Here is a 26,679-nt window from a genome sequence, read left to right as displayed (position 1 = left end):
CCATCAGATAATGGCTTCAATATCCTCCACAAGGGGGCTTTAGGGGTACAAGCTTTTAGATTAAATTGCTCCAGGCATTCCAGAGTTATGTGGAACACATATATACAGACATACACATGGTAGATAAATCCCTTACCACACAGCTACGTAGCATAGAAGATAGATAGATAGATAGATAATGACGAGAGAGAGAGATGCCTCTAATGGCGATAGATAGTTGATAGATAGATAGATAGATGATAGATAGATATGAAGATAGGTAGATAGATAGATAGATAGATAGATAGATAGATAGATAGATAGATAGATAGATGAGATAGATAGATGGATGGATGGATATGGTAGGTCGGAAGGTAGGTAGGTAGGTAGTAGGTAGACAGACAGACAGACACCTCTTAAATTGGTAACAGACTTGTGTGGAACCCACCAGAGTCTTAAACTGGCTATATCTACATTGCTGATTCATCCTCATTGCACCAGCTTACAGTTTACAGCTTACAACTTTACATCAGCTGGCAGCTATTAAATCCCTCATTACCTGACAATAATGAAACATCTACAAGAAAACCACCAAGCTCAGAAAGCATCAAGGACCCCACAGTTCTCCTCCTCCTCCAACACTCCACAAACCCCGCTCCCTTCTAGCACGGATGATGTTACCTAGTTGGGTCATGAAACGTCTGCAAGAAAACAACCAAACTCAGAGAGCACCAAGGATCCCACAATCTTCCTCCTCCCTCTTCTTCTTCTCCCCCTCCTCCTCCCCTCCCCCCTCCTCTTCTTCTTCCTCCTCCTCCTCCCTCTAGCACTGACGATGTTACCCAGTTGGGTAATGAAACATCTGCCAGAAAACCACCAAGCTCAGAGAGCACCAAGGACCCAACATTTCATTCGTATTCTATATTCTATGTATTCCATATTTTATATTCTACATTCCATTCCTATTCCGTTTCTGCTTTTACCTGCCCGTCATAGCTACCCTTTGTAAAATAGCCAAATGAAACGTGTGGAATCCTACTCCAACCACAGGGTTCACGGACATCTGTGCTATTTGCACATGACACACTGGCCCCTGGGGAGAGATCCAATTGCTGCTGTCCAGATGAAGTTAGAGCAAACGAGATTCGGTCTCCGGGGTGTCTGGATTTACAGGGCACCTCTGCACACAAGAGCGAGGGAGGGGTTGAGTTTCAATTCCGCAGCTTGCTCCGAAAGTGGCCCCATCTAGCCCTCCGCAGAGAGTGAGCCACCATCAAAAAAAAAAATACAATACAATACAATAGCAGAGTTGGAAGGGACCTTGGAGGTCTTCTAGTCCAACCCCCTGCCTAGGCAGGAAACCCTATACCATTTCAGACAAATGGCTATCCAATATCTTCTTAAAGGCTTCCAGTGTTGGAGCATCCACAACTTCTGGAGGCAACTTCTGTTCCACTGGTTAATTGTTCTAACTGTCAGGAAAATTTCTCCTTAGTGCTAAGTTGCTTCTCTCTTTGATTAGTTTCCACCCATTGTTTCTTGTCCAGATTTCAGGTGCCTTGGAGAATAGCTTGACTCCCTCTTCTTTGTAGCAACCCCTGAGATATTGGAACACTGCTATCATGTCTCCCTTAGTCCTTATTGCCTAAGAAAACAAAAAAAGAGGTGATAGGATTTTTCCCCTCCCCAGACCAGCCAAGCAACTTAAAATGAGGGTGGGAGATCCCCCCCCCACATGCACACAAAAAACCCTGATCATGACACTGCCCAGAAACTTAGGAAAGAAAAAAGGTGAGCTTTGGATTATCTGAATCTTAGCAAATCTTTTTTCCAAAGGAAAAAGAAGGGGGGAGGAAGAAAGAAAGGAGGGATAAAGAAAAAGAGAGGGAAATGAGAGAGAGACAAAGGGGGAATGAGAGAGAGAGAGAGAAAGGGGAGAGAGAAAGAGACGAGAGAGAGAAAGAAAGAAAGAAAGAAAGAAAGAAAGAAAGAAAGAAAGAAAGAAAGAAAAGAGAGGTGAGGGAGAGAAACAGAGGGAGGGAGAAAGAGAAGGAGAGAGGGAGAGTTAACGAGAGAGAAAAGAAGAGAGGAAGAGAGAGAGTGATAGGGAGAGAGGGAGAAAAAGAAAAAAGAAAGGGGGAGAAAGAGGGAGAGAGGGAGAAAGAGAGAGGAGTGATAGGGAGAGAGAAAGAAAGAAAAAGAAAAAAAATAAAGAAAGAGGGGGAGAGGGGGAGAAAGAGCGGGAGGGAGGGAGAAAGAGAGAGAGGGAGAGATAGAGAAAGGGGGAGAGAAAGAGAGAGGGAGGGAGAGAGGGAGAGAGAAAGAGAGGAGCGTGTGAGAGAAAGAAATTAAGAAAGAAAAAAAGATGGGAGAGAGAGAGAGAGAGAGAGAGAAAGGAAGAGAGAGACCCACAGAAGCTAAACACAGCCAAACTCTCTGATGGCTGTTAAGTTTTTAAACTTTCCTTTTATTTTCCCTTTCCCTTTCTCTCTCTCTTCCCCTTCTCCCCCACTCTTGTCCTCTGGAAGTTGATCCTTTGCAGCTCCTCATCTGGTTTTGCTTACCCAGCCTATAACTTTTAAATAACGCCTTAAGAAACCCGGGTAAAATTTGGCTTGTCAAGTCCGGCCCCCATTTCTGGAGCGATTCGTTTCCTTTTACAGTTCCCTCCCCTAAAAAAAAAAAAAAGAATGGAGCGATGCGTTTCCTTATAGCACTGGTAGGCTTCGACTTACCCCTGTTCGCTTAGTGACAGTTTGAAGTTAAAATGGCCTTGAAATAAAGGGACTTATGACTGGTTTTCCACCCTTACTAGCGTCCCCATGATCAAAAGTCTGTTGCTAGGCAACAGGCATGTTCGTATGACAGTTGCGTGGTCTCGGGGTCATATAATCATCCTTTGCGACTTTCCCAGCTGGCCACCGATAAGCAAAAATCAATGGGGGGGATCATAGATTCGCTTAACAACCGTGTGATTCACTTAACGACTCCAGTGATTCGCTTAACAACGGTGCTTAAAAAAGGTCGTAAAACGGGACCAAACTCCCCTAACTCGCTCAGCCTTGGAAATTTGGGCTCGATTTTGGTCGTAAGTCAAAGACAGTCCTTTCGGTTTTCTTGCATTTGATGGACAGGTCGAAAAACGATTGACTTTTCTGAGGGGATCAGATTCCTTGCCTCCCTTCCTACATTTGTGATTTTAGCCACCTCCAAAGTTCCCTGGTTGAACTTCAAGCAGAAAACCAAAGGTTTTCTCTTTTTTCCTCTTTGCTCGGAACGTGGTGTCTGATTCGCAAACCACGATTCGTGAGTCAGCGGGAGACGTGAACCTGGCTTAATTAATCAATCAGGCCTGGCTAGCATAACCAGCTTTCTCCCCATTGTGCGAAGAGGCCCCTTGGAAACTGCACGGACGTCGGATGCCGGTCATTCAGGAGAAGCTACCTATCGTGGCTTTTTAGACAATAAAACAAACCAGGTTTCGTCTCCCCACCCACCCCTCTCCCCCATTTTTCTTTCCAAAAAAGCAAATTCTCTGTTTCACAGGATAACACAAAGCCACTATCCTGGGTTGTCCTTTTGGTTTAACCCCTTGATGCTCCAGTAACACTGTCTTGCTAACTAGGGCCAGAGACGTGCAGTCAGGGAAGGCAGAGGAGGCACAGCCTCACCGTGGCACGACAAAACCGCGGTCCACTAAAGCGCGCCCGATTAAAGCGCGTACCTGACGTCATCAGCAGCGCGACAAATACAACTGCAGAGAAAAAAGGGCGCTTTAAAAAGCGCTTTTAAAGCAAGCCGATTCACGTAAAGGTAAGGGTTAGGGTTAGGGTTAGGTTTAGGGTTATGTTAAGCGTTAGGGTTAGGTTTAGGGTTAGGTTAAGGGTTAGGCTTAGGGTTAGGTTTAGGGTTAGGTTTAGGGTTAGGTTAAGGGTTAGGTTAAGGGTTAGGCTTAGGGTTAGGTTTAGGGTTAGGTTAAGGGTTAGGTTTAGGGTTAGGGTTAGGGTTAGGGTTAGGGTTAGGGTTAGGTTAAGGGGTAGGTTTAGGGTTATGTTTAGGGTTATGTTTAGGGTTAGGTTTAGGGTTAGGTTAAGGGTTAGGTTAAGGGTTAGGTTTAGGGTTAGGTTTAGGGTTAGGTTTAGGGTTAGGTTAAGGGTTAGGTTAAGGGTTAGGGTTAGGGTTAGGTTTAGGGTTAGGTTTAGGGTTAGGTTTTAGGGTTAGGTTTGGGGGGGGTTAGGGTAAGGTTTTCGCTTTAATTTTAAATTTACCGCTCACAGCGTGATGTTTTGTCGCGCTGTGATGACGTCACGTACGCGCTTTCGTCGAGCGCGCTTTAGTCTACCGCGGTTTTGTGGTGGAACCCAGCCTCACCACTGTCAATCATGAAAAGGAAAAAAAAATGAAAACAGGAAAAGGCGAGTGCTGAGGTTAGGCTAGCTAGCTGCCGCCACACCGTGAATAAAAAAGGGAAGGAAGGAGAGAAGGAGAGAAGGAAGGAGGGAAGGAAGGAAGGAGGGAAGGAGGGATAACAATTAAACAATTGTAGTCAAATGGAGGGTATAATGATGGTAATATGTATGAATATCTGAGTTAAAATACTTCAGTTAATATGAATTATGCTTGATGACTGTGGAAGAGATGCACGAAAGCCTTTTGAAACCAACTGATACACTTTCTACAGTATGTAAAAAAGGAAGATTTTATGTGTTGTGTTTGTTTTGGGAAAAAAAAGCCTCTAAAATAGCGCCCTCTACTATGAGGCAGGAGAACTGCAGGCCTCATCTAGTCTGACTTTTTAGGCGCTCGAGCAGAGTTAAGCGAGGGTTAAAAGCCTAAAAAATCCCGAGGTAGTTGAGGCACGCAGTTCTCCTCCCTCATAGTAGAGGGCGCACTTTTTAGAGGCATCAACTCTGTCATTCTGTTTAAAGCTGCAGCGTCGCGCTCTCTCTCCCTCCTCTCTTCCTCCGTTTCTGATGCCCCGCACCCAGGGGTGGGTTTCTCGCCCCGTTCCAACCGGTTCGGTTGGAACGGGGCCGGCGGCGTCCTCGTGCACGCGCGCGGTGCACGCATGCGTACTAGCGTCTGCGCGATGCTCCAGCTGCTCCTGGACGATCGCGCAGGCGCTGTATGCGCCCTGCGCGTGCGTGGAAGTGCAGAACTCGTCAAAACCGGGTAAGGACCGCGGGTGGGCGGGCGCGCCCTTCGCCGTTCCCGGAAGTTATTTACTTCCGGGTTCGGCGACCAACCGGTTCGCAGGGACCACCGCGAACCGGTTGAAACCCACCCTGCCCGCACCCCACGCTCCCTCGTTTCCTTCAAATTTCCCTTTTTTCTTTAATAAATGCAATGCTCCGGCATTCTCTCCTCTCCCGCAACACCCCACTGACTAAAGCACTTTCTTTCGCCCGCCCGAGCTCGCGGCAGCCCGCCTGAGCTCTGCCGCGAGCTCAGGCAGGCGAAAGAAAGTGCTTTAGTCAGTGGGGTGTCGGGGGAGAGGACTGCCTCACCAGCCATAAACCTCACCGCACGTCGGGCATACAAAACCTTTGCCAGACCAATTCTCCAATACAGCTCGTCTGCCTGGAATCCGCACTGTATATCGGACATTAATACGATCGAGCGTCTCCAGAGGTATTTCACGAGAAGGGTCCTCCACTCCTCTGCTCACAACAGAATCCCTTATGCCACCAGGTTTGAAATTTTGGGCTTGGACAACCTGGAACTGCACCTCCTACGGTCGGACCTAAGCGTAGTACACAAAATTGTCTGCTACAACGTCCTACCTGTCGACAACCACTTCAGCTTCAACCTCAATAACACACGGGCAAACAATCGATACAAACTCAAGGTGAACCACTCCAAGCTCGGTTGCAGAAAATACGACTTCAGCAACAGAATGATCAACGCCTGGAATGCTCTACCTGACTCCATTGTTACATCCTCAAACCCCCCTAATTTTAACCAAAGACTGTCTATTTTTTGAGCTCAGTCCATTCCTAAGAGGTCCGTAAAGGGGGCGTACATAAGCGCACCAGTGTGCCTTCCGTCCCTGTCCTAGCGTCCCCATTTATTCGTCCCCATTTCCTGCGTTCATGTCCCATGTTCATACTGATACCTGCTATCTCGTACATGTTTGACAAAGTAATACATTAATAAGTGAGTAAATAAATAAATACGCAAATGAATAAGTAAATGAATAAGTAAATGAATAAGTAAATGAATAAATAAATAAATCCACGGTTTAAAAGCCTGGCTTAAAGTTACACGTGAACACGGCCACATCCCACATCTTTCAACCAACGGCAAGAAAGTTTCTAGGTGGTTCTATTTTTTCCCCCTCTTTTCCTTTCTTTTCTCCTCCGATGCTTCTCCGAAGAAACTAAAAGCCAGCGTCTCCCCGACGTTGGTTTGAAATCTTTGCCAGCCTTCTGCGAAGTTGGTTGGGGAATCTTTGTGCCGGCCTGTTACTAACCAGTTTCATCATGCAATTCCACGCTGTTGCAATCTTCCACCTGTCCTTAGAGGGACCGATGGGTTGGCTTAGAAATCACCCAGACGTATGATTTAATCCAGCCTCAATACCCCTTGTTTGTTTTAGCATTGCGTATTATTTGATCCCTCGATTGACATCCGAGCCGGCTGCGGAAGGGGAGTAGGGGGTGGTGGAGAAAACAACAACAACAACAAATGGACAGCGCCAGATCCCAACTTTTTTTTGTTGAAAAAAACTTGCTTTTTCCTAGCAAAAGATCTGCAGTTTCCTCTGAGCATCCTAAACATCGCACAATGCAGGGGGGGTTTTTTTGCTGTAACTTTTGCAAATCTTCCCTCTCCCCACCCCTGGCAACCCAACCTGCCCCCCCTTTTTCCTTTTTGCAAGCAAAACTTAAGAAGCTGAAAGGACTTTTTCGGATGTCCCGTTTGTCTTGATTTTGAAACTTTATTTTTCCACCTTTATTTGAAAATGTCCCACCTTTATTTTCAAACGTTCCACCTTTATTTTAAAGTGTTCCACCTTTTTGTGGCATGCTTCGGTGTCTGCCCTGTACAGAGAAGTGAGATTTTTTTTTCTATACACGTGTGCGTGTGTGCAAATGTGTGCATACTGTATATATGTGTGCATGCAAGTATATATATATATATATATTTTCCCATCCTTATGTGTTTTATTTTCCCCGTTTGGGTGCCAATCTTTCCGTAATTTATGTTTCTGTCTTGTGTTTTGTGTTTTGTGTTCCACAGGCCCCCCCTTGCATTGCTCATCTGCCTCCTCCACCCCCGTGGAGCCCTCCCCCTCCCCCTCCCCTTCCCCACCCCCCTCCCCGCCGGCCAATGAGAGCCAGAGGAGGTTGCTAGGCAATGGTGTCGCCCAGCCAACTCAGGAGTCTGACTCCGAAGAAGAGTTTGCCCCCCATTCATTCTTAGTTAAAAGTGGCTCTGGGAACCTCTCTCTCCCATCAAATGGTGAGTCCCTGTCTACCTTCCTGCTTACTGACGATGATGATGGTGATGATGATGTCGCCTTGATGCATCTTCTTCTGCCTCTGGGAAAATTCACCAAGGGCTGTGCATCCTGTGGGTTTATATTTTGATTATTTCTTCTTCTTCTTCTTCTTCTTCTTCTTCTTCTTCTTCTTCTTCTTCTTCTTCTTCTTCTTCTTCTTCTTCTTCTTCTCTTCTTCATCATCTCCTTCCCCTCCTCCTCCTCCCTCTTTCTTTTTCTCCTTTTGTTCTTTCTTTCTCTTCTACTTCTTCTCCTCCCTCTCTCTTTCTCCTTTTGTTCTTTCTCTTCTCCTCCCTCTCTCTTTCTCTTTCTCCTATTTTTGTTCTTTCTCCTTCTCCCTCCCTCCTTCTTTCTCCTTCTCCTCCCTCTCTCTTTTCCCCCCTTTCATTCTTTTTCTCCTCCTCCTCCTACTCTTCCTTTTCCTCTCCTTCTCCTCCTTTCTTTCTCCTTCTCTTTCTTTCTCCTTCCCCTTTCGCTCTTTCTTCCTCCTTCTCCACCCTCTTTCTCCTCCTTTTCTTCTTCTCCTTCTCCCCCCCTCTCTCCTTCTCCTTTCATTCTTTTTCTCTTCCTCCTCTCCTTTCTCTTCCTCTCCTCTTTCCTCCCCTCTCTCTTTCTCCTCCTTTCATTCTTTCTTTCTCCTTCTCCTTTTGTTCATTCTTTCTTTCTTTCTCCACCCTCTTTCTTTCTCCTCCTTTTCTTCTTCTCCTTTTCCCCCTCTCTCTCCTTCTCCTTTCATTCTCTTTTTCTCTTCCTCCTCTCCTTTCTCTTCCCCTCCTCTTTCCTCCTCTCTCTCTTTCTCCACCTTTCATTCTTTTTCTCCTCCTCCTCCTTTTCCTCTCCTTCTCCTTTCTTTCTCCTTCTCTTTCTTTCTCCTTTCATTCTTCCTCCTTCTCCACTCTCTTTCTTTCTCCTCCTTTTCTTCTTCTCCTTCTCCCCCTCTCTTCTTCTCCTTTCATTCTCTTTTTCTCTTCTTCCTCTCCTTTTTTCTCCTCCTCCTCTTTCCTCCTCTCTCTTTCTCCCCCTTTCATTCTTTTTCTCCTCCTTTTCCTCTCCTCCTCCTTTCTCTTTTTGTTCTTTCTTTCTCCTTCTCCACCCTCTTTCTTTCTCCTCCTTTTCTTCTTCTCCTTCTCCCCCTCTCTCTCCTTCTCCTTTCATTCTTTTTCTCTTCCTCCTCTCCTTTCTCTTCCCCTCCTCTTTCCTCCTCTCTCTCTTTCTCCACCTTTCATTCTTTCTTTCTCCTTCTCCTCCTCCCTCCTTCTCTCTCCTTCCCTCCTCTCCTTCTTCTCCTCTTCTTCTTCCTCTTCCTCTCCTCCTCCTTCCTTTTCTTTTGCAAACAGAAGCCCCGATCGCAAAGCGCGAGGTTTGGGGGATTTGTGTGTGTGTGGGGGGAAACAACCTCCCTTTTTTGTCATCTTGTTGTGATTGTTGCATGACTGGGAAGGGGGCTTGTGAAGATTGGGGGGGGGGCTTTTCGGTTCCGCTTCTCCGTTGCAAAGAGAAAAACGGGGTGGCAACGCATCCTGTTGCAATGCTTTTCTTTTTTTTTGTGTGCAAACTTTTGCAAAACGGAGGCTCCGGTGGCATGGCTTGAAAATGTGCCCGGCGTGTTTTCTCGGCTGTTTGGAGTTGGCTGCAAATGCAGGAGGTGGTGGGGAGGATTTTTTTTTAAAAAAAATATTATGATTACTATTTTGCATGAATGAGAATGGTGCAAATACTTTTTGCTTCAGAGGGGAAACTAGCTCGCATCGCCTTCATTTCAGAAAGGGGAAAATCCTGATGGTTCAAATTTTGTGCCTGTATTTTTCCTTCTTTGGTCATCCTTGGCTCTGTTTTGATTCCCAGGAAGAAAAGAGGCTGTTAATTGTTTTCACAACTAGAAGTAAAATGTTTGTTTTACTCTTAAAAAAAAACCTTCCCAAGCGATCCACTCTCCCCCCTCCGACAGCTCTTCAGTTTGTTCCCACAATGTTGAAAACTTTTGTTGTTTGTTTTGGTGACTCCCCCCCCCCCATCTCCAAACTGAATTAGACTTAATAATTTTTCAGAAATCCTGATTTAACACAATATTCAGGCCTGTCTCTTCGACTTTTAGAAAATGCAGATTAAAAAAAAAAGATTTATGATCATTGTTGCAGCTTCTCTCTCTCGTTTTCAGAAAGTGGAGATTTTTATTTTTTTAAGCTTTGTGATGATGGTTGGGACTTCTGTCTGTTCGGTTTTTCAGAAAGTGTTTTTTTCCCAAAGAAAAGAAAATTGTAACGCTTGTAATATTGTGGTGCAGTTTCTGTTTGAAAGAGTGAGCTTGGAGGATGTTTCAAAGCATCTTTAATGGATGCTGCACTTCCGCCCAAGGTAAGATCCAGTTTTTATGAAAATGTTGGGCAGAAGGAAGATGAAGGGAAATTTGAGGAGGCCCCTTATGTAGACATGTGCGTGTCTGCATTTAATTGATGATTTATTGTTTTACTATGGAAACTTTTTAATGGTCTTGTTATTCCCAGTATCCCCATTGCTGGGATATAATGATGTGTGAATTTGCATCCAGAAGTACTTTTAAGTGTTTAGAGAGTCCTCTTGCCATATGTGTGTGTATGTATATGTATATATGTTGTTGTTGTTAGTTGCAAAGTTGTGTCCCACCCATCGCAACCCCATGGACAATGTTCCTCCAGGCCTTCCTATCCGCTACCATCCTCTGGAGTCCATTGAAGCTCACACCTGCTGCTTCAGTGACTCCATCTAGCCACCTCCTTCTCTGCCGTCCCCTTCTTCTTCTTTTGCCCTCCATCGTTCCCAGCATGAGGCTCTTCTCCCGTGAGTCCTTCCTTCTCCTTAGGTGGCCAAAGTCTTTGAGTTTCCCCTTCAGGATCTGGCCTTCTCAAGAGCAGTCAGGGTTGATCTCCTCTAGGACTGACCGGTTGGATGGCCTTGCAGTCCAAGGGACTCAATGCAGGAGTCTTCTCCAGCACCAGAGTTCAAAGGCCTCCATTCTTTGGCCCTCAGCCTTCCTTATGGTCCAAATTTCACAGCCATCCATTGCAAGTGGGAAAACCGTAGCCTTGACTAGATGCACTTTTGATTGGCAGGGTGATGTCTCTGCTTTTTAGGATGCTGTCATAGATTTCCTCGCCAGGAGCAAGCCTCTTTTGATTTCTTGGCTGCAGTTCCCATCTGTGGTGATCTTGGAGCCCAGGAAAATTAAAGCTCCATTTCTTCCTCATCTATTTACCCCATCTATTTGCCCCATCCATCCATCCATCCATCCATCCATCCATCCATCCATCCATCCATCCATCCATCCATCCATGTATTTATCTATCTATATTAAGGACACATTTCTAAATAATCCAAGAAAGATCCCTATATTAAACACTTAAGTCGTATAAATTGCATTTCTTCGTAGATTAAAGACCAGGTAAAAATATAGGGTGGCTCAGTGGCTAAGATACTGAGCTTGTCGATCACAAAGGTTGGCAGTTCGGCGGTTCGAATCCCTAGTGCCGCATAATGGAGTGAATTCCCGTGACTTGTCCCAGTTTCTGCCAACCTAGCAGTTCGAAAGCACATAAACAATGCAAGTAGAAAAATAGGAACCACCTTTGGTGGGAAAGTAACAGTGTTCTGTGCCCCTTCGGCATTTAGTCATGTCGGCCATATGACCACGGAGACGTCTTTGGGCAGCGCTGGCTCTTCGGCTTTGAAACGGAGATGAGCACCGCCCCCTAGAGTCAGGAACGACTAGCACATATGTGCAAGGGGAACCTTTACCTTTACCTTTAAAAATATACGGGAGCAGAATTTTCAGTCCTTCTTCCCCCTTGAGTTTGCCAATTTAAGAAATAAGAATTAAAAGCAAATGTTATTAGACAAAGGGGAAAATATTTTTTTTTTTAAAGTTTAAAACAATTACATCACTTAAACCTTCTCTGACTGCAAAGAATATCTCCTGTATAAGATCTTGGATGTCTGTACAGATAGTCCTTGACTTAGAACAGTTCATTTAGTGACCGTTCAAAGTTACAACGGCACTGAAAAAAGCAAGTTACGACCATTTTTCACACTTAATGACCATGGCAGAATCCCCACAGTCACACAATCAAAATTCAGACGCTTGGAAACTGACTCGTATTTGGGACACTTGCAGTGTCCCGGGGTCACATGGTTAACTTTTGTGACCATCCGACAAGCAACGTCAATGGGGAAGTCAGGCTCACTTAACAACCGTGTGACTAATTGAAGAAACAGCAGTGTTTCACTTAACAACTGTGGCAAGAAAAGCTATAAAAATGGAGCAAAATTGACTTTCTCAGTTAGCAACGTACATTTTGGTCTCAGTTGCAGTCGTGATTTGAGGACTACCTGTATCCCAGGAAATATTAGCAGCTCTGCCATTGCTCCATTTCCCCAGATGTGTTAGGAAAAAAAGCCTTTTGCGTTTCCACATTTATTTGAGAGGTGAAGGCGTAAAAGAGGGTAAACATTTGGGGTGGGGTCTTAAAAGGAATGAAGAAACGCTGAATTTGAGTATCTGTTTGCGCTAAAACAATTCTACTTGCAGTTAGAATATGTAATATCTTGTACTTTTCCTCTCATTTTCCCATTATTTATTTATTTATTTATTTATTTATTTATTTATTTATTTATTTATTTATTTATTTATTTATTTATTTATTTATTTATTAGACTTATATACCGCTTCATAGGGCTTTCAGCCCTCTCTAAGCGGTTTACAAATTATTTTTTTTAGCAAATTGAGTCAGCAACTTGCCCCCACAGTCTGGGTCCTCATTTCACCCACCTCGGAAGGACGGAAGGCTGAGTCGACCTTGAGCCGGTGAGATTTGAACCGCTGAACTGCAGATCACAGTCAGCTGAAGTGGCCTGTAGTACTGCACCCTAACCACTGCGCCACCTCGGCTCTTATTAAACCCGATTATAAGAAGGAAAATTTATGAATGCGCAGAATGTCTATAGAAATGAAGGCGAGGAAGGAAACCAAGCACTATCAAATTTGGAATAGATGGTATTTCTGGATTGAGAGCAAAGCGTAAAACTTAGGGTATAAAATGTTGGAATGTAAAAGTATATGACATTGACTTGATGCTACTATACAATAACACGCTATTATAATTTAAATAGGGATATAACTTAGGATAGTGAAACAGATAGCATTTTTGTAAATAGGATTGTTAGGAAAGATATTGATACTGATATAGAAAAGCTGTTATAGGTGTAAATTTGGGTGTGTTTTGTCTTTTAAATATTGGAAAAATACAATAAGTGCGGTTTAAAAAAAGAAAAAAGAAACGCTGAATTGGAAAACCAGCTGTTCCAGGAGGGGTCCTTCCTGTGGTCCCTGCTGTGATTCTGGCTGCGCCTGGAGATTTCATCAAACGGGCCACCAATGACATGGAAAAGCCTGTGAAGAGCTTCTCAAATTCCTTAGCAAGCAAACCAGCTTTGTTTTCACAGATCTGATGGCCCAGAAGCTAGCTGGCTTCATCTGAGCCATGATCCATCATCCACCTTGTCTTCAAAGAAGCCACGCCAAGATTTGTAAGAGAAAGCAGCTTCCAGAATCAGAACAGAAGTTGGAAGGGAGCTTGGAGGTTTAGAATAGAATAGAACAATAGAGTTGGAAGGGACCTTGGAGGTCTTCTAGTCCAACCCCCTGCTTAGGCAGGAAACCCTCTACCACTTCAGACAAATGGCTATCCAACATCTTCTTAAAATCTTCCAGCGTTGGAGCATTCACAACTTCTGGAGGCAATGTTGTCCCACTGATTAATTGTTTTAACTGTGAGGAAATTTCTCCTTGGTTTCTTGGTTGCTTCTCTCCTTGGTTAGTTTCCACCCATTGCTTCTTGTTCTACCCTCAGGGGCTTTGGAGAATAGCTTGACTCCCTCTTCTCTGTGGCAACCTCTCTGACTTCCAACTCTGTTATTCTGTATTCTGGAATTCCTGTCGCCATCAATAGCAATAGCAATAGCAGTTAGACTTATATACCGCTTCATAGGGCTTTCAGCACTCTCTAAGCGGTTTACAGAGTCAGCATATCACCCCCACAGTCTGGGTCCTCATTTCACCCACCTCGGAAGGATGGAAGGCTGAGTCAACCTTGAGCCGGTGAGATTTGAACCGCCGAACTGCAGATAGCAGTCAGCTGAAGTGGCCTGCAGTACTGCACTCTAACCACTGCGCCACCTCGGCTCTCAAATAGAGACTCAATAGAGAATCATGTTGATAGATACAGGTAGTCCTCGACTTACGACCACAATCGAGCCCCGAATTTATATTCATGCTAAGCGAGACGTTTGTGATGTGAGTTTTGCCCCATTTTATGATAAGATGAGGTTTGTCTGTGTCATTGGGGTTACCTGAGTGGGGCAAATGGGTGTGGAGCTGCCTTGGCGCTCCAAGATAAACTTCCAAGTGGCCTCAACAACTCTCTGAAAGAAAAAAATATATTTATATATTATAAATATTTATAATTATATAAATATAATGACGAGGATAGCTGGGAATTGTAAACAGGTCTTCATCTCGGGCAAAACTAGGCTGGTGTGTGTGTGTGTTAAAAGCACAATGACTATATAAGTATACTTTTTTTTTCTCTTAAAAAAAGGAGGAAAATACACGTTAAAATTAAATATGTATATTGAAAAGGAATTATAAATACCATCAATATAAAAAGGAGCTTGCTCAGAGGCTGAAATGCACCAAGTAAATATGAAGAGTGGGAAGTAGAGGAGAAAGGTAAAGGAAGAAGCGAGGGATAGGAGAGAGGGCAGGGGGAGGGAATAGGAGGAGTGGGAAAGGGAGAGAAGAGAAGGAGAGAGGAAGGGGAAATAGAGAAGGGAAGGATGACAGAGGGAAGAAAGGAGGTAGGGATGAGGAGGAGAGAGGGAGAAGAAAGTGAGGGATAAGGTACAAATAATGGTGTATGGAGAGCAGAAGAGCCAATAATTGTTTTTGGGAGTTGATGGTAAGATGAATTGACGTAAACATTTCATAATACAATATGATGTTGGCTATGTAATACTAGACATGTATGTCAGTGGTGGGTTCCGGATCCCATTCCAACCGGGACAGTTGGAACGGGCCCGGCGTCGCCCACATGGACGCATGCGGCGCGCGCATGCATCGTACCTGGCTGCAACACCTCCACAAGCCTCCATGATGCTCCAGCTGCTCTGTGGAGCATCGCACAGGTGCTGTATGAGCCGTGCACGGAAGCGCGAAAGGCTTAAAAAACAGGTAAGGCGGGCGGGCGGGCCCTCCGGAGCACTGCATTGGAATGGTATCCGGTGCTCCGGGCTGGCTCTGGTACGCCCGTATCGGGGCGTACCGCCTGCAACCCACCACTGGTGTCAAACTCAATTCCATTGAGGGCCGCATCAGGGCTGTGGTTGACCTCGGGGGGAGGGGTTGGCAGGTGAGCGTGGTGACTGGGTGGGTGTGTCCAACTGGGTGGGTGTGTCCATCTGGGTGGGTGTGGCCAGCTTGACACCACTCCCCAAACCGCTTGTTTTCTTTTTTGCATTGGGTAGACCAGGACGAAGCCACGTTGGCCCCATCTTTCCTCTTGGTATTGGTTAAACCAGGACGGCCCCGTGGGCCGGATCTGACCCCATTGCAAGCCGGATCCGGCCTACGGGTCTTGAATGTGACACCTGTGGCTCTAAAAGGATGCAAATAAGCAACTGTAAATTCTTCCATTCCTCACCATCCAGTCAGAGCTGAAGAAGCTTCTCGGATGAGAAGTGAAATGCCTTCAAAAGGAGAAACCAGAAAGTCCAGTTGCCTCCTGAAAAAAAATGGCACAATTGTGTACTTTCATGATGGAGAATCTCCGTAGACATCCTGTTCGGACCGAGGCTTCATCAAATCACGAAGCAGACTCCTTGTCTCGACAAAACCCATTTTTTATGAAGCTCATGCGAATTCCTCTCATTCACCTCCAGCAAAGTCCCGGCAAACAGTCTTTCAAGGGTGAATTGACAACCACAGACCTTATCAGGCTTGGAGAGCTGCCAGGCCAATATCTTCTAAATGCCATGCTGTAGCAACAGTTACTTGGCAAAAGTCAGGAACAGATCTTCAACCTAATGGATGGAACTGATTGTCTCCTGCAAACTCCACTCCCCTTTCGCTCTTTATTCCCTATGGGAGGGGCCATTCACCATCCACCTGTGCCTTTCCTCCTTTATCAGGCTTGGAGAATGGCCAGGCTGATATCTTTCAGACGCCGCAATACTTGGCAAGAATGCAAGGAATGAACGAATGGTCTCCTGCAAACTCCACTCCCCTTTCGCTCCCCTTTTATTTCCTCTGGGAGGGGCCATTCACCATCCACCTGTGGCCTTAGTCCCAAGTCGACCCTTGTTCCTTATCTGTTCCCTTCGTCTGGCAGCTCTGCGCACACTGAGAACAGGCTCCAGCTGTTCATCTGCCTCACTGATGCCTGACTCCGAAGGCAGCTGATAACTGGCATACGGCTCTGGCCCCCTCTCTGCCTCCGACACAGAGCTCTCATCCGAGCCTTCCCCGGACTCCAGGACTGGCCCAGGTTCCTCCCCAACCCTCCTCACTGTCCGACTCTGCCGCCAGCTCCACTGGCCACTGGAGGGCCACAACACATCCTTCGGTGGATATTAAATCCCTGCCTCCTGCCTTCTCCTTCTTCCCTTCCTCCTTCCTACAAAAACATCTCAGGCCGGGCTCCAAAAAAAATCCATGAAATAAAATAAAAAAAAGCAGGACATTCTGAAGAAACAGCAAGGAGGATTGAAAGCGCCGGTGAAAATCAGCAGTGCCAAAATCATTAACCGCCATTCAACCGACTGTTTGGGTTTTTTTTTTTGCTGGAATTTGGGGCGCCTTATCTAATGCCTTTTTTTTATTATTATTATTCCTTTACCTTGGTCCTCTCCGAGGCTAAAGACAATGGTGCCTGATTCAAATTGGCTTCCAAGCGACTCTTTGTCCCATAAAGTGGTTTATATCCAACCGAGTTGCCTTACAGCCCGGCGGGCAATCCGCGACCTCCTGCGGCCTGCTGAAAAAGGTTAGCGCGGGCACCGTTCCAACGGATCTTTTGAAATTCTCCACGGATGTGCTTGAGACATTGGGGGTGTTGATGCCTTCCAAGTGTCTCCACAAGACAGGAGAAGTTCCTCTCCACCCCTACCCCCACCCCGACAATTTCCCCTCTCCTTCCTGGAAGAGGAATTTCCCACCCCCCCACCCCCCCAACCTTTCAACGGGAGCAATTCCGAGGGAAAATAACGACCCCCCGCTTGGTTTGAAATTTCCATGGAAATGCTTTTCCTTGGGAATTGAAAGAATGGGTGGGAAGGCCAGAGAGATTGCTGGGGTGGCTCAGTGGCTAAGAGGCTGAGCTTGTCGATCAGAAAGGTCGGCGGTTCGGCGGTTCAGTTCCCCAGCGCCGCGTAACGGAGTGAGCTCCCGTGACTTGTCCCAGCTTCTGCCAATCTGGCAGTTTGAAAACTCGTAAAAAATGCAAGTAGGAAAATAGGAACCACCTTTGGTGGGAAGGGAACAGCGTTCCGTGCGCCTTCGGCATTGAGTCATGCCGGCCACGTGACCATGGAGACGTCTTCGGACAGCACCGCCCCCTAGAGTCGGGAACGACTAGCATGTATGTGCAAGGGGAACCTTTACCTTTTAATGAAAGATGGGAACATGAATGCGGACATACACACATACAAGCACACACACAGACCTTCTTCCTACTTCTTCCCTAAATATGGTTGCTTGGAAAAGAGATTTTTTTAAAAAAGCCAAGCTTTCTGGCCAGATTGAAGGAAGACCAGTAGGAAATAATGCAAGGTAAATAAATATATATATATATATATATATATATATATATATATATATATATATATATATATATATATATATATATATATATATATATATATATATATATATATATATATATATATATATATTAGATTTTTACAACCCCTGGTAAGCCCCAATTATGGGAGGAAGCTAACTGCTTCCATCATCTGTCCTTCGGCTCGTCACAAGAGTTCATCACGACAGAAACCCAATATTTTTACTGTTGCCTTTGTTTTATTTGTTAAGCACAAATAAAAACACACACACACACACACACACACACACACACACACACACACACACACACACACACATATATATATATACACACATATACATATACATATACATATATATATATATATATACACACACACACACACACACACACACACACACCTTTCACCCTGGCTTCGCTGATAACGGATAAGAGCCTGTGGCCTAATGGCTAAGATGTCTGCCTAGTATGTAATATAGCCCAGGTTCAAATCCCAGTAAGGGTATGGCTAGCTGATGAGAGCTAAGTAGCTTGAAATAGATCTATACTAGTCTCCCTTTATTTATTTATCAGCACAAATACAACTCACTCACTCTCTCTCTCTCTCTCTCTCTCTCTCTCTCTCTCTACATACATACATACATACATACATACATACATACATACATACATACATACATACATATATATATATATATATATATATATATATATATATATATATTTTGGGGTGGGGGCTTGTCATCTGCTAGAACAGATTGGAAAGAGGATTGCAGGAAGGGGAATTTTCCAGGGAAAGGAAGGGGGGGGGATCTGTGTCGCTTAAACAGATCTTCCTTCTTGCAAAGTGGGGTGTCACTCCTTCATTCTCTCACTAACGTTTCTTTCTTTTCTTGCCTGGGGGAGTTTTAGGCGAGATATTCTGATCCAGGGGACAAGGTGGGAAACTAAACAGCAGTTCCGTAAAAGGACAAAACCAGAACTCTGGAATTTGAAACCGTTAAGGTTCCTCTTCCTTTTTCTTTCCTCCTCATCCTGCTCCTCCTTCTCTTCCTCATTTTTCTTCTTCCTTCCTTTCTTTCCTCCTTTCTTTCTTTCTTTCTTTTTTTCTCCCTCCTTCATTTCTTCTTTCCGCCTTTCTTTCTTTTTTCCTATCCTTCCTTCTTCCTCCTCCCTCCTCCTCCATTCCTTCTTGCCTCTTCACCTTCCTTTCTTCTTCTCCTTTCTTTCTCTTTCTTCCTCCTTCCTTTCTTCTTTCCTCCTTATCTTCCTTTATTCTTTCCTTTCTTTTTTCCTTTCTTTCTTCCTCCTCCCTCCTCCTCCTTCCTTCTTTCTTCCTCACCTTCCTTTCTTCTTCCCTCCTTTCTTTCTTTCTCTCTTTCTTCCTCCTTCTTCATATCTTCTTTCCTTCTCATCTTCCTTTCTTCTTTCCTATTTCTTTTTTCCTTTCTTTCTTTCTTCCTCCCTCCTTCTCCTTCCTTTCCTTCTTTTCTTTCTTCCTTTTTCTCTCTTTCTTCCTCCTTCTCCCTGTCTTCTTTCCTTCTTCTTTCTTTCTCTTTTTCTTCCTCCTCCCTTTCTTCTTTTCTCCTCATCTTCCTTTCTTCTTTCCTTCTTTCTTCCTCCTGTTCCTTTCTTTCTTTCTTTCTTCTTTCCTCCTCTTCCTTCCTTCCTTCTGTCCTCCTCCTCCATCCTCCTCCTCCTCAGAATTGATTGGGTGTCTTGAAACTCCCCCAGCTTAAGACATGAGAAAGGAAACTGGTTGACTCCCCCAGATTCACATCCACAAGTCAATGAGTTCAGAAGTGGAGGTCTGGTTACTGACACAGAGTTGACAATTTCTCCGGGGTGGGGGGGGTGTTAGTGCTAACTGCCCTTGCTTGGATGACCCCTTTGAAAAAAGGATCGAATTGGTTGAAGGCCCGAAGGGTACTTGCCAAACTCCACAGTCAGGGACCATAAACGGAGCATCTATTTCGTGAAGGGGCTTGCAAATATTTTATGTGCATCCTGATTGTAAAGGGTGTTTTGTTGATTATATCCCTAGACACAGGAATACCGCAATTAGGTTGTGTTTGCTTAATTTCACTGCTACTTTAACCAATCACTTCCTGTGCTGATCAGCGAAGAGGCGATTAAGCTGCTGATCTTAGGACTCTGGTTAATTTCAATGGAATAATTCCTATGTATTGTTTTCAGTATTTTTCTTTTTATCACCCATCTTCCTTTAGGAATGTTCTGTTTCCCAGTATCAGCAACTCTGTGAGTTAGTTGGGCGAGGAGAGGGAGAAAGAGGAGAGGGAGAAAGGGAGAAAGAGACAGGCTCCAGGTCAACCAGTGAGCCTCTTGAGGCGAAAGATGGACTTGAGTAACAGAATAACAGAGTTGGACGGGACCTTGGAGGTCTTCTAGTCCAACCCCCTGCTTAAGCAAGAGACACATGAAGAACGGTTGCAGGAACTGGGTATGTCTAGTTGGATGAAAAGAAGGGCAAGGGGAGACATGATAGCAGTCTTCCAATATCTCAGGGGTTGCCCCAAAGAAGAGGGAGTCAAACTATTCTCCAAGGCACCTGAGGGCAGGACAAGAAGCAATGGGTGGAAACTAATCAAGGAGAGAAGCAACTTAGAACTAAGGAGAAATTTCCTGACAGTTAGAACAATTAAACAATGGAACAGCCTGCCTCCAGAAGTTGTGAATGCCCCAACATTGGAAGTCTTTAAGAAGATGTTGGATAGCCATTTGTCTGGAACGGTATAGAGTTTCCTGCCTAGGCAGGGGGTTGGACTAGAAGACCTCCAAGGTCCCTTCCAGCTCTGCTATTCTATTCTACTCTCTAGACCTACCCAATTCCTGCAACCGTTCTTCGTATGTTTTAGCCTCCAGTCCCCTAATCATCTTTCTCGCTCTTCTCTGCACTCTTTCTAGAGTCTCCACGTCTTTTTATTTTCGACCATGTCAACCAAAACAGGATGCAGTATTCCAAGGTTGGCCTTACACAGATGGTTTCACGTGATCGTCATAGTCCCTTCCATTGATGTAAGGCGATCTAATCACTCCGTCTAGTCAGAAGGGACTGTCTTAGTCTGTCACGATTCCCTTTCCATGATATTATTATTTTAGAGAGAGAGAAATAGGACGAAAAGCAAGCGTGATTGGTTGAAAACAGCAGAAGAGGAAACGGATGGAAATAAGCCTTTGAATCTCAAGCAATAACATGAAATAAAATATTACGGCATGACAAATGACAATGCACTAGTTGTAGGTTTCAACAAGGTGTTTTGATGTAACTTCTTGGGATTTAACGAAGTACAAGCTTTTTCTGCGGCTTTTCTGTATTTAGAGATCAATTAATCTTTCATTCATTCCTGGGGACGCATTTTGTTCCATTCTGTCTTTTTAAAAAAAACAAAAAATCACTTTTTGCTATGATCAAATCAAATACGACCCTGTAGTTTTGTGGTTTTGAAAATGAAGCAATTGTCACTTTTTTTTAAAATTACATTTCGGAGACAAAAAGGCAAAAAGTGGCACGGGCTTATTTAAATCAGGAAAACTGCCTGAACTGTCTCCATTTCCGTACTCTGAAATGCTCTTTTTCCATCTGGAATTGATTTTTGTTTTCCTTGAATCTAATTCTCAGCCTGAATCTGGGACATTCAAGTCTCAAACATCTGGAGGATCACAAGAAGCTAGTCCTCAGTCATCCATGAGGCATTCCTTTCCAGGTGTTAAAACTCTGCCCTCCGTGATTTTAAGTGTCTTTAAAAAGGGGGATATGTTTAAAACTATTCCCATAATTATTTTCCACCAGAAGTACAGGCAGGAGTCAAGGCGATGGTTTTCCCACTTGCAATGGATGGCTGTGAAGGTTGGACCATAAGGAAGGCTGAGCGCCAAAGAATGGAGGCCTTTGAACTCTGGTGCTGGAGGAGACTCCTGCATTGAGTCCCTTGGACTGCAAGGCCATCCAACCGGTCAGTCCTAGAGGAGATCAACCCTGGGTGCTCTTTAGAAGGCCAGATCCTGAAGAGGAAACTCAGACTTTGGCCACCTAAAGAGAAGGAAGGACTCACTGGAGAAGAGCCTCATGCTGGGAAAGATGGAGGGCAAAAGAAGAAGAAGGGGACGATAGAGAAGGAGGTGGCTGGATGGAGTCACTGAAGCAGAAGGCGTGAGCTTCAATGGACTCCAGAGGATGGTAGAGGACAGGAAGGACTGGAGGAACATTGTCCATGGGGTCATGATGGGTTGGACACGACTTCACGACTAACAACAAATTATTTTCCATCATTAGCAAATAAAGGATGGTAATCAGGAGCAGCAAGGCAGATTCTATTCTCCTTTCTAACTTTGCTATAGTCACTTAACCTGGTGGCGTTTAAAAATCTTAAAGCTTGTCCAGCTGTTGATACATTTGTGGTTGTGTTTGCAGGACAAGCTTAGCTGAAGTTTGTCTCCTTAAAGGTAAAGGTTCCCCTTGCACATATGTGCTAGTCATTCCCGACTCTAGGGGGCAGTGCTCAACTCCGTTTCAAAGCCGAAGAGCCAGCACTGTCCGAAGACGTCTCCGTGGCCATGTGGCCGGCATGACTCAACGCCGAAGGCGCACGGTGTTCCCTTCCCACCAAAGGTGGTCCCTATTTTTCTACTTGCATTTTTTAATGTGCTTTCGAACTGCTAGGTTGGCAGAAGCTGGGACAAGTAACAGGAGCTCACTCCGTTACGCGGCGCTAGGGATTCGAACCACCGAACTGCCGACCTTTCTGATCGACAAGCTCAGCATCTTAGCCACTGAGCCACCGCGTCCCTATTTCACTTAAGCTGGTGGCATTTAAAAAATCTTCACGCTTGTCCAGCTCTTAATACATTTCTGGTTGTATTTGTAGGACAAGTTTAACTGAATTTTTGTGTCCTTGGATTGACCTAATTTTCTAGGTTAGTGTAATGCACCATATTCAAGGCAAACATACTTTAAGACCTGAAATTCAACAATCCTACAATGGAAGGGTTAGAAGAAAGGGGCAAACTCGATTTCATTGAGGGTCACATCAAGGTTGTGTTTGACTTCGGGGGTGGGGGGGGCAGATTGATGTCACTCATGTCGGGGCCTAGTGCTAAGGCAGGACTTCCCAGAGACCCCTCCTCCCTCTCATTACAATATATAATACTGTGAGAGGTGGCGCAGTGGTTAAATGCAGCACTGCAGGCTACTTCAGCTGACTGCAGTTCTGCAGTTCGGCTGTTCAAATCTCACCGGCTCAGGGTTGACTCAGCCTTCCATCCTTCCGAGGTGGGTAAAATGAGGACCCGGATTGTTGTTGGGGGCAATATGCTGACTCTGTAAACCGCTTAGAGAGGGCTGAAAGCCCTATGAAGCGGTATATAAGTCTAACTGCTATTGCTATTGCTATTAAATAGCCGTGTGCAGCAGTTGCCAAAAAAGCCAACACAGTTCTAGGCTGCATCAATAGAGGGATAGAATCAAGATCACGCGAAGGGTTGATACCACTTTATAAGGCCTTGGGAAGGCCACACTTGGAATACGGCATCCAGTTTTGGTCACCACGATGTAGAAAAGATGTGGAGACTCTAGAAAGAGTGCAGAGAAGAGCAACAAAGAGGATTAAGGGACTGGAGACTAAAACATATGCCAAACGGTTGCAGGAACTGGGGATGTCTAGTTTAATGAAAAGAAGGACCAGGGGAGACATGATAGCAGTCTTCCAATATCTCAGAGGCTGCCACAAAGAAGAGGGAGTCAAATTATTCTCCAGTGTAGAACAAGAAGCAATGGGTGGAAACTAATCAAGGAGAGAAGCAATTTAGAACTGAGGAGAAATCTCCTGACAGTGAGGACAATTAATCAGTGGAACAACTTGCCTCCAGTAGTTGTGAAAGCCCCAACACTGGAAGCCTTTAAGAAGATGTTGGATAGCCATTTGTATGAAACGGTATAGTTTTTCCTGCCTAGGCAGGGGGTTGGACTAGAAGACCTCCAAGGTCCCTTCCAACTCTGTTATTGTATTATTGTATTATATCTTCCTTCTCTTCTCTTTCCTTCTCTCTTTATTCTCCTTTCTTCTTCCTTCCCCTCTCCACTTCTTTTTCCTTCCTTGCTCTCTTCCCATCTTCCCGTCCTAACCCTAACTGCAGTGATTCACTTAACAACCCTGACAAGAAAGCTTGTCAAATGGGGCACAAGCCACTTCACTGTCTCACTTAACAACCGAAATTCGGCCTCAATCGTGGTTGTAAGTCGAGGACTTACAGATGCCCCTAGACCCACCGTACCATAACTGAATCCATCCCTCCGGCTGTTGCTCACTCGTTTCCTGCCTTCTTTTTCCTTCCCACCATTATGGACTTCTCCATGCTGCGGTGGCCTAGAGGTGGCTCTTTCGCCTCGCCATCAGGAGGCTCTGAGTTCAATCCTAGGTAGAGGCAGATATTTCTCTTCTCTGGGCACAATGAGAATATTATCTGCTGAACAAAACTCCACATTGGCAACAGGAAGGGCAGCTGGCCAGGAAACATCCAGCTCCATTTAGTTGCCCCGACTCCATCCCGCATGGGATTAAGGGTTCGTTAAAAGGAGATGATTATGGACTTCTCCATCTTTTCCTGATGCTGCTGTTGATGTACTCGGCTATTATCTCTTCATAAAAAATTTTAAAAAAATCTTCTCCAGAGTAAGCGAGAGATGAAAGTGTTTAATCTCGCTGCTTGATAATTAACAGGCCACAAAAAAAAACCCAACCCATTTAAAAAAGCATGGCTCAATCTCTGCAGTAGGCTGATGACATTATTGTATTATTGATGATCTGGGCTTGTTGAGGGCTTGGAGTCCTTTTCATTATCTCCTGCCCATCTTCCTGAAGCTTTGCTGGATTTTTTTATATATATATATTTATTTTATACACATAAGCACATCAACAGAAACAAACACATAACTTAAAAACAACATAGGAACAATAAGTTCCATCGTATATCATACCGCAGTTCCGAATCGGTTTCTTTGCAGTTAGTGTTTTCCCTGCTATACATTTCTATCTTGCGTTCATAACCTCCTTGTTCGTTATCCATTTTTATGTACAATTCTTTATTTATTTAAACTTAGCTACTTATGACCAAATATTATTACCTGTATTATGCTTTATGTTTTTACTGTCATTTATTCTCTTACATACAGTTATAGGTATACATTCACATAGTTATTCTTTTTCTTTGCCATTCTTATATTATTATTATCCCATTTAAGAGGTTATAAGGTATAGATTAGAATGCTTTGTTTACCATCCTTCGCACCTGCTAAGACATCACCTTGTTTTCTCTTTCTTTTCTTTTCTCCCTCCCTTCCTTCTCTACTTCCTTCCTTCCTCGTCTCCATCCCCTTCTTCCTTCCCTTACGTCTTCCCTACTCCTACCCTTTTTCTTTTCCTTCCTACCTTCTCTTTCTTTCTCTTCCTCCCTCCTCTTCTTCTTTTTCTCTCCCCTCTACCCACCTTCCCTTACCTCATTCTTCTTCCCTTACCTCTTATTTATACTTAGCTACTTATGACCAAATATTATTTACCTATATTGTGCTTTATGTTTTTACTGTCATTTATTCTCTTACATACAGTTATAGATATACATTCACATAGTTATTCTTTTTCTTTGCCATTCTTATATTATTATTATTCCATTTAAGAGGTTCTAAGGTATAGATTAGAATGCTTTGTTTACCATCCTTCGCACCTGCTATGACACCACCTTGTTTTCTCTTTCTTTTCTTTTCTCCCTCCTTTCTCTTCCTTTTCTTTCTAACAACTTCTCCACCTGAAAGCAAAATGATGTGGGAGAGGAAATAAACAGCCCATCATGTTTTCAATTAGATTAGATTAACAGAGTTGGAAGGGACCTTGTAGGTCATCTAGTCCAACCCCTCACCCAAGCAGGAGACCCTACACCATTTCTGACAGATGGCAGTCCAGTCTCTTCTTGAAAGCCTCCAGGGATGAAGCTCCCACAACTTCCGAAGGCAACTTCTGTTCCATGGGTTGATTGCTCTCCCTGTCAGGACGTTTCTCGTTATTTCCAGGTTGAATCTCTCCTTGTTCAGTTTCCACCCATTATTCCTTGTCTGGCCTTCCGGTGCTTTGGAAAATAGTTTGAAACCCACCCACCCCCTCTCTGTGGTAGTCCTAGGTTGCATTAACAGAGAGATCACGTGAAGGGTTAATACCACTTTATAATGCTCTGGTAAGGCCAAACTTGTGATACAGCATCCAGTTTTGGTCGCCACGATGTAGAAAAGATGTGGAGACTCCAGAAAGAGTTCAGAGAAGAGCAACAAAGAGGATTAGGGAACTGGAGGCTCAAACATATGAAGAACGGTTGCAGGAACTGGGTATGCCTAGTTTAATGAAAAGAAGGACTAGGGGAGACAGGATAGCAGTCTTCCAATATCTCAGGGGCTGCCACAAAGAAGAGGAAGTCAAACTATTCTCCAAGGCACCAGAGGGCAGAACAAGAAACAAGGGGGCTGCTGTTGTTGTTTAGAAAATGCAGATTAAAAAAAAAAAGATTTATGATCATTGTTGCAGCTTCTCTCTCTCGTTTTCAGAAAGTGGAGATTTTTATTTTAAGTTTTGCGATGATGGTTGGGACTTCTGTCTGTTCGGTTTTTCAGAAAGTGTTTTTTTTTTCCCCAAAGAAAAGAAAATTGTAACGCTTCTAATATTGTTGCGCAGTTTCTGTTTGAAAGAGTGAGCTTGGAGGATGTTTCAAAGCATCTTTAATGGATGCTGCACTTCCGCCCAAGGTAAGATCCAGTTTTATGGAAATGTTGGGCAGAAGGAAGATGAAGGGAAATTTGAGGAGGCCCCTTATGCAGACATGTGCGTGTCTGCATTTAATTGATGGTTTATTGTTTTACTGTGGAAACTTTTTAATGGTCTTATTATTCCCAGTATCCCCATTGCTGGGCTATAATGATGTGTGAATTTGCATCCAGAGGTACTTTTAAGTGTTTAGAGAGTCCTCTTGCCGTGTGTGTATGTGTGTGTACACATACACACACACACACACACACACACACACACACACACAAATACTATATATACTAAATTTAGTAATTTACTAAAAATACTATATATATATATATATATATATATATATATATATATATATATATATATATATATATATATATATATATATATGTTTTTTTTATTTGTGCTGATAAATAAATAAAGGGAGACTAGTATAGATGTATTTCAAGCTATTTAGCTCTCATCAGCTAGCCATACCCTTACTGGGATTTGAACCTGGGCTATATTGCACACT

The 26,679-nt window shown here is 44.2% G+C and overlaps 1 protein-coding gene across 1 annotated transcript in view; it reads left to right on the top strand.

Annotated features, from left to right (window-relative positions):
- Window positions 1-26,679, top strand: part of LOC148044278 (teneurin-4-like) — a 214,938-nt gene that overhangs the window by 146,529 nt on the left and 41,730 nt on the right. The window lies entirely within an intron of this gene.

Source organism: Thamnophis sirtalis, unplaced genomic scaffold (genome assembly GCF_051295495.1).
Source record: "Thamnophis sirtalis isolate CommonGarterSnake01/CBP01778 unplaced genomic scaffold, rThaSir2_p1.2 scaffold_8, whole genome shotgun sequence".
In the NCBI taxonomy this organism is placed as follows: Eukaryota; Metazoa; Chordata; class Lepidosauria; order Squamata; family Natricidae; genus Thamnophis; species Thamnophis sirtalis.
Note: the sequence above shows the minus strand (reverse complement) of the source record. Positions and strands in the feature narration are given on the sequence as shown.